Below are 7739 nucleotides of genomic sequence, written 5' to 3'. Positions count from 1 at the left end.
GGTCCCGGGTTCGATTCCCAGTCAGGGCACAGGCCCGGATTGTGGGCTCGATCCCCAGTAGGGGGTGTGCAGGAGGCAGCCGATCCATGATTCTCTCTCATCATTGGGGTTTCTCTCTCTCCCCCTCGCCCTTCCTCTCTGAAATTGATATGAATTTTGGGGCTGGAACCCGGATTCTTTGTCCGCCGGAGTCGAAGAATGAATCCATGGACGGGAGGTGGTCGAGCAAAGGTGGAGATTCATTGGAGAACAAGTGCAGACTCCCGCGTGGGGAGGGGGAGAGGGTCCCCCTGAGCCCCTTTTCCCTGCGGCCTAGAAAGGCTGCAGATCCTGGTTCCTTGATGCCCCCCCCCCCCCCATCGGTCACTATTCCCTTGGACTGGTCACTATGGCAACTCCTGGGCTCAACGGTCCAACCTCACAGGGGACAGGTGAGGTCCCCCGCTCCTTACTGTTTTCCTGTTCCCTCTGGGCTTTCTCCTCCTCCTGGATGCGGGGCTCCCTCTCTTTATTTTGTGAACATAGACCTTCCGCTGTTCCCAGCTCCCCATTCCATGGAAATGCACCTGTTGCAGCTTTCCAGCTCCCCATCCTATGGAAACACACCTGCTTCTCTGCAGCCCTGTGCTTCCTCCACGGTCCCCTTAGCTTCCAAAATGTCCTAAAACCTGTCCTTTTCGCCCCTAAAAGTTCCGGTTTCAGAATCAATAAAAGCCTATTTTCTAAAACCATGAGAAGTAGGTAGATGAACGGGGAGGAGATGAAAGCGGAAAAGCCATCGCCACCTGTCCCTGGTGTGGGGGCCCCCCCCCGCCCCCCCTCCCCCCGCCCAGGCCACTGGGCGCCCCGCTCTCCAGGGAGGCTGTGGGGGGGTGCCCTGCAGACACCCTCCTTCTCCCAGCAGAAAGCAGCTCAGAGCCCGAGGGACACCCTGCTGGGGGGGGGGGGAGGGGTCGGTCGATGGGAGGCAGCAGCCCCTTCGAGGCACCGCCTGGCGCTTTCATGAAATTCTGTGTTCGCGGCTGCAAGTCCTCCGAGCGCCTGGAGGAACGCCGACGTGGCGCCCCCGGCCTGACCCCGGCTGCCCATTTCGGGGTGACGCTGCCGGACGAGGCGACATCTATTAACCAGGGTGACCTCCGTTCCAGGCAGGGCCCGGGGCCTGGGGGAGCCGACAGGGGCCGGAGCTCGGGGAGGAAGGGTTCGGGGAAGGGATTTAAAAAGTGTCTGGGAAGCAGTTTCCGCCGAGAGCCCCCATCCATCACGACGGCGCCTCCCGCCCCCCGCGGCCTCCCCGCCTCTGCTCCTGATGGGGAGCCGAGGCCGAGGGAGGGGCCGTGGCCTCCGCCTCCCGGGGCTGTCACTGCCCCTCCTCTGGGTGCCCCCGCGGCTCCTATTCCTGCCGCGGCCACTTGGACTTTATAACGTCGCCCTCGGGCCAGGGCTCGGCAGGAGGTCTGCACAGGGGGGGGGGGGGGGGGGGGAAGGGGGGGGGGCCAGGAGTCCCTCCCGGTTCCTCCGTGAGGCCCGGCCACACGCGCAGCATCTCGACTCGGGTCGTGGAAACAGTGGGACCAGTAGGTGCTGAGCGATCAGCCTGCACCTGCCGCTGGGCCAGGAGCCGCCGGCCCGCCAGACACTCACTTGAATGTTTATTATTTTTTTCCCACTCGCCCACGCTCCCGTGATCACCTGGCCCCGCCCCCGTTCACGTGTGCACTTCTGGCCCAGTTTGATTGTAAAAGAAAGAAAAACGGGGAAGGGTGTCTGGTTCCTGAGTGTGTCCTCTGCGTGCTGCACATGTGCACACGCATGCAAACGCACGCGCACGCGCACACACACACACACACACTCACGGGCAGAGCCCACGCCCCCGGCCCCCGCCCGTGACACTAACCAGAGCGAGCCGTGGCTGGGCTGCTCACCTGCTACTGCAGTTTGGAGCTAAAACAAATTATTGTTATTACCAGGTTATAAACCCTTAAAAAAAATCCCCTAATGGAAATCCTAGCCGCTCATTAACTATAATGAGAGCCATCACCGCGATGCGTTCCGGGGCCGGCGCCCGGCCACTGCGGGGACGGGCCGTCGGTCAGCCAGAGCGCCGGGCCGGGGCGGCCGCACGGGCCGGGCAGTTCAAGCCGTGGCCAACCCAGCTGCTCACGGGGCCGGACTCGGACCCGGGGCGGCGATTTCCAACCTCGTTCAGCTCACGGCACACAAACCAATCACCAAAACTCCGCAGCAGCCCGGCCGGTGTGGCCCAGTGGTTGGGCAGCGACCTATGAACCAGGAGGTCAGGGTTCGAGTCCCCATCAGGGCACAGGCCTGGGTTGTGGGCTCCATCCCCAGAAGGGGGTGTGCAGGAGGCAGCCGGTCCATGATTCTCTCTCATCATTGATGTTTCTCTCTCTCTCTCCCTGTCCCTTCCTCTTTGACATTAATAAAAATTAAAAAGTGAGTCCTGAGAAATTCTGTTGTAACCTGCAGACCCAGGGCCTGCCCGGTAAGATGCTTGCCATCGCCGTGGCGATAGGATTCAGGCGGGCGAGGCTCCCGGTGCCTCTGGTTAAGAGTCTGTAGGCAAAGCCCTACCTGCTCATCATTTCCCAGAAAACGAAAGTGATACTTCACCGTCAAGATGGAAACTGAACCGACGCGTGTGGGACGACTTCCCCTTTTCTGCTGCTTTCGATCCCCCGAGGAGTGGAGAACCAGAGGTCTTTTGGGGGTTCGGTTCCGAGAAACTGGTGTTTTCTGTTCCCCCTCAGTAACCTCTCAAAGCGGCTCAGACAGAATTTAAACAGCGACACTCGGTCGGACGCAAAGGGGGCTCGACTTCAGAGGAGGAAGCGCTTTCGATGCAGCCGGGGGCCTCGCTCTGTGCTCGGGGGGGGGGGGGGGGATGGTGCTCGCCGCCCTAAACCAGCGGTTCTCAACCTGTGGGTCGCGGCCCCTTTGGGGGTCGAACGGCCCTTTCACGGGGGTCACCTGAGACCATCGGAAAACACAGATATCATTACATATTGTTTTGGGGATTCATCACGACGCTTTAATGATGTGCAATTTGTAACAATGAAAATACATCCTGCATATCAGATATTTACATGATTCATAACAGTAGCAACATGACAGTTAGGAAGTAGCCACGAAAATAATTTCATGGTTGGGGGTCCCCACAACATGAGGAGCTGTATGAAAGGGTCGAGGCATGAGGAAGGTTGAGAACCACGGCCCTAAACAAACAAACAAAAAAGTGCATTTAGCCCGGCAGGCGTGGCTCAGTGGTTGAGCGTCGACCTGTGAACCAGGAGGTCAGGGTTTGATTCCCGGTCAGGGCACAGGCCCGGGTTGCGGGCTCGATCCCCAGTGTGGGACGTGCAGGAGGCGGCTGATCCATGATTCACTCTCATCATTGATGCTTCTCTCTCCGTTCCTCTCTGAAATCAACAACAAAGATACACACACACACACACACACACACACACACATATATATATATATATATATTTTTTTTTTTTTTTTAAGTTCATTTAGCAAATGTCGTCTTTCCATGGGTGGCGTCTTACAGCCACAACTGCTCACTCAGCTTCCCCGTCCTCCTCCGGGGACGCTGTGCGGGGGTTTGAGGGGACACACACATCCGCAGGCTGTGCAAGCCCAAGCCGGGGACTGGGGTCCCACAGCCTCAGATCCCCACATTCCCCCCTGGAAGAGCTCTGGGGTCCGGAGCCGGGGCGGCTCCAGGCGGGTGTCTAGGCTGCCACCTGTTGGCCTCCCAAGGAATTGCACCCGGGAGAGGCCAGGACAGCCCTCTTGCTGGTCAGGGTCCAAAAAACCGCTTCTCCTGCCCGGCCGGTGTCGACCTATGACCCAGGAGGTCAGGGTTCGATTCCCGCTCAGGGCACAGGCCTGGGTTGCCGGCTCCATCCCCAGCAGGGGGCGTGCAGGAGGCAGCCGGTCCATGAGTCTCTCTCATCATGGATGTTTCTGTCTCTCTCCCTTCCTCTCTGAAATCGTAATTTTTTTTTCCCAAAAAAAGTGAACCCACGGGAAAGGCTCTGGGGGAAATGCTGCCTCACCCACCGCCGCCTTCTCTGTTGGCGTCTGAGTTGGGGCGGAGGGCGCGGTCCGGTGCACGTGGCCCGTTGGTCTCTGCCCACATTCCCGCAGGCCAGGTTGCCGGGATCTGAGGGCTCCCCCTTCCCCCCCAGGACAGGGGCTGGCTCCTGGGATCCTCCGTCCTCCCAGCCTCCGAGGAGCTGCTGGAACTAATCCGTCCCGTCCTCCTCCCTAATGGCGTGATTGGCAGACACCTAAAGAGCTATCGATTGGCCCCGTCCGTCAGCGCCGGGCCCTGCAGCTGTCCGTGCGGCCGGGTGTTAGGCCGGTTACGCCTGGGATGGCACACGCTTCCCCGGGGACCTGCCGTGGAAGCGGGAGGGAGCCGCTGTCACCGCCGGCCTGACAACCTGACCCTCCGGCCGCCCAGGTTGAGGGGTCTCCCGGCTGCCTTCTGCCCTCCCCCCGTGTGAGTTCCGGGGGCTCTGATAACCCTCACGGAGCACGTATTCCCTCAACAGGCCGGATTCTACCTTGAAAGATAAATCCTCCTTGTCTCGGGGTGAGGGGGCCTCCCCAGCTCACAGCATTTTTTAAAAATATATTTTTATTGATTTCAGAACGGAAGTGATAAGGAGAGAGATAAGAACATCCATGATGAGAGAGAACCATGGATCGGCTGCCTCCTGCACGCCCCTCTCTGGGGATCGAGCCCGCAACCCGGGCCTGTGGCCCTGACGGGGAATCGAACCCGGGACCCTTCAGTCTGCAGGCCCGCGCTCTATCCACTGAGCCACACCAGCCAGGGCCCAGCTCACAGCATTTGAACAGAACCCCCGCCGGCTGGACCAGGAGGCCCGGCGGCCGCGGAGGAGGCCCGCCCTGCGTGGCTTCCCCGCTCCGACGTGTTATCGGCGGAATAAACACCGGCCGGGACAGGCGGCCGCGGCAGCGTGTGATTACAAACGCGCACGGTCGGGGCCTCGGGTGCGACGCCTGAGCGCCCGCTCCATTAGGAGAGCCGCCTTCCCCGGGGTCATTACACCAGGAATGAACGGCGGCTCGGCCAGCCCGTCCGCGCGCGCGGCGACATTGTAGAAGCAATTACACTCCACGCAGAGCCGGCCCCTTTAGTCACGGCCGTGCTCCGAGGGACGAGCCGAGACGCGCTTGTTCGTACACGTGAAGTGTAGCTGCACCCGGAACAGAACGCACGCGTGCGTGCCAGACGCCGCTTGGGGCCCGGCCGGCGCGGCTCAGTGGATAGAGCATGGACCCAGGAACCAGGAGGTCAAGGTTCGGTTCCCGGTCAGGGCACATGCCACTGGATCGATGTTTCACTCCCTCTCCCTTCCTCTCTCTTTAAAACCAATAAAAACATTTTTTTTTAAATCCTTTTCCTGCCCTGGCCGGTGTGGCTCAGTGGATAGAGCGTCGGCCTGAGGACTGAAGGGTCCCGGGTTCGATTCTGGCCAAGGGCACATGCCCGGGTTGCGGGCTGGATCCCCTGTAGGGGGCGGGCAGGAGGCAGCCGATCCATGACTCTCTCGTCATTGAAGTTTCTCTCTCTCCCTTCCTCTCTGAAATCAATAAAAACATATTTAAAAGAAATAACTCAGATTGCTGGAAACCTTATAAAAACTTCCTTTTTTTTCCAGAACGTTTAGCCAATATAATCTTCACCTTTCCAACGTCTGACTCTGGGAGGTTTAAGATTCAGGTCGATGGGACTGGCCTTTTCGTGCCTAAAACCAGCGTCCCTGGGTGTCTGGCCACGGCTGGGCCCGGGCGGCCGTGTGACTCACAGTGACGAGGGGGAAAAGTCCATTTTAGGTTTTCCTTTCTTTCTTTTTTTTTTTTCTTTTTAAGAAGCTGGAGCTACAGGCTCGATGCCACCAGCCAGGCCCTGAACTGGGTCCCGGGGCCTCTGGGCACAGCAGCCCCAGCCCTGGGCCAGGACCGGGGGTCCCCTGCTCTAAGGGGAAGAAGGTGACAAGAAGGCAAGTTCCTGGGAGGGAAGCGAGCCCTGCCCGCCCCGCCCGCCCCGCCCACCCCTCCCTGGGCCGCGGGCGCTCTGGGTGGGAAGCAGGAGAGTGAGCTAGGCCTCGGCCAGAGTTCCCGCTCGGCCGGACGACACAGGATGTTTGTGGATTCCTGGAGGCCTGGTCACTGCCCAGCCGGCCAGCACCTCTGCTGACGGTCCAGGCCGCTGTGAGTCAGGAGCTCATCCGGTTAATATGCAACCGCAGGGCCCCAGGGGGCCTCCCCGTCCACATTCCTCATTCCTCTCGGCCGGCCCCGAGCGAGTGATCGGAGGCTCTCAGAGGCCTGGGCTCCTCCCTCCGGCTGCCAACCACGCGGGCAGAGGGCGAGCGAGAGACCCAGCTCGGGCCGCCGGCCGTCCCCGCACGCACACGCTTTTCATATGTGAGAAGTATGGAGCCTGTTAACCACCCATTCCCAGGCCCCTTCAGCACGCTTTCACACAGCGTGGAGCCTCCTGAACATGCATGCACACACACACATACACACACACACACACGCACGTGCTGGGCCCGCTCGCACCGCCCAAGTCGCCTCCGTGGTATTTAGTACAAAGATAGGCCAGTATGTGTATTCTCCCCTCATAAAGGGGATTGTTTTAAGGTTAGTGCCACCTGGATGGGATGGACAGAGAGAGAGAGAGAGAGAGAGAGAGAGAGAGAAAGGGAAAGAGAGGGGAGAGGGAGAGAGGAGAGGGGGAACCTTGCCCCATGATAAATATTTTCATTAAAAAACTTTTAAAAAGTTCAAAGATAGGTTCTCCTCTCCTATGTCTTGTCAGCCCATGACTTAGGGCCCAAAAGTAATCTCCTTTCCATTTGAGCCGTATTTCAGCGCTGTCGGGGCCGCCGCAGCCAGTATTGGAATACGATCGTTTTTTATTTTGTTGATGTTACCGACAGCTTTATGTCACAAAGCAATCTCGCACGGTGTCGCCCCGCGCCGGGGCGCCGGGGTCAGCCGCCCGCCCGCCCGCCGGGCTTATTAAACGGCCCCGGCGATGGAACCCGACGGCCCCATAAAGAAACATCCCGCGGAGTCCTGCCCGCGGAGCCCAATGAAGAGACGGCTCCCGGGCGCAGTAAACAACCGCAGGGAGGCCCGCGGGGGGCTCGTCACACGTCTCAGGAGCCACCTCCAAAGCATCTTTCAAACCAAGTGGTTAGAACAGAGGAAAACACACACACATGCATGCACATACATGCACATGCACACATGCACACATGCACATGTGGACACGCATACACACGCACGCATGCACGCTCTCACACATGCACACGCACACACGCACGAGCACACATGCACACGCACACACGCACATGCACACACCGTGGGGACCGGCCGAGGCTGCGTGTCCGGCAGGCATGTGGGGCGTGTGGGCCCTCCGAGTCCCTTCTGAGCGCTGGTAAGTCAGCACCCCTACCGGCCACCATCCCTTCTCGGGGTCCCAGGAGTCTTTGTGGACGGGATCGCCGCTTTGTTGGAAAGAACCTTCGGCTGCCGTTGTTATACGTCTAGGACGTTTCAATGCTGCGTGGGGGCCTCTATTCTGACAAAGCTTCACGTGGGAGGGAGAGGGCCCATCGGAAGAGCGGAGTGAAGACAATATGGGAGCCCGGCCGCCCGGCGTGGCT

This window comes from Myotis yumanensis, unplaced genomic scaffold (assembly GCF_028538775.1).
Source record: "Myotis yumanensis isolate MYYU_CA2020_CCGP unplaced genomic scaffold, mMyoYum1.0.hap1 SCAF_22, whole genome shotgun sequence".
Taxonomy (NCBI): Eukaryota; Metazoa; Chordata; class Mammalia; order Chiroptera; family Vespertilionidae; genus Myotis; species Myotis yumanensis.
The sequence above is the reverse complement of the archived record's forward strand: the minus strand, read 5'-3'. Positions refer to the sequence as shown.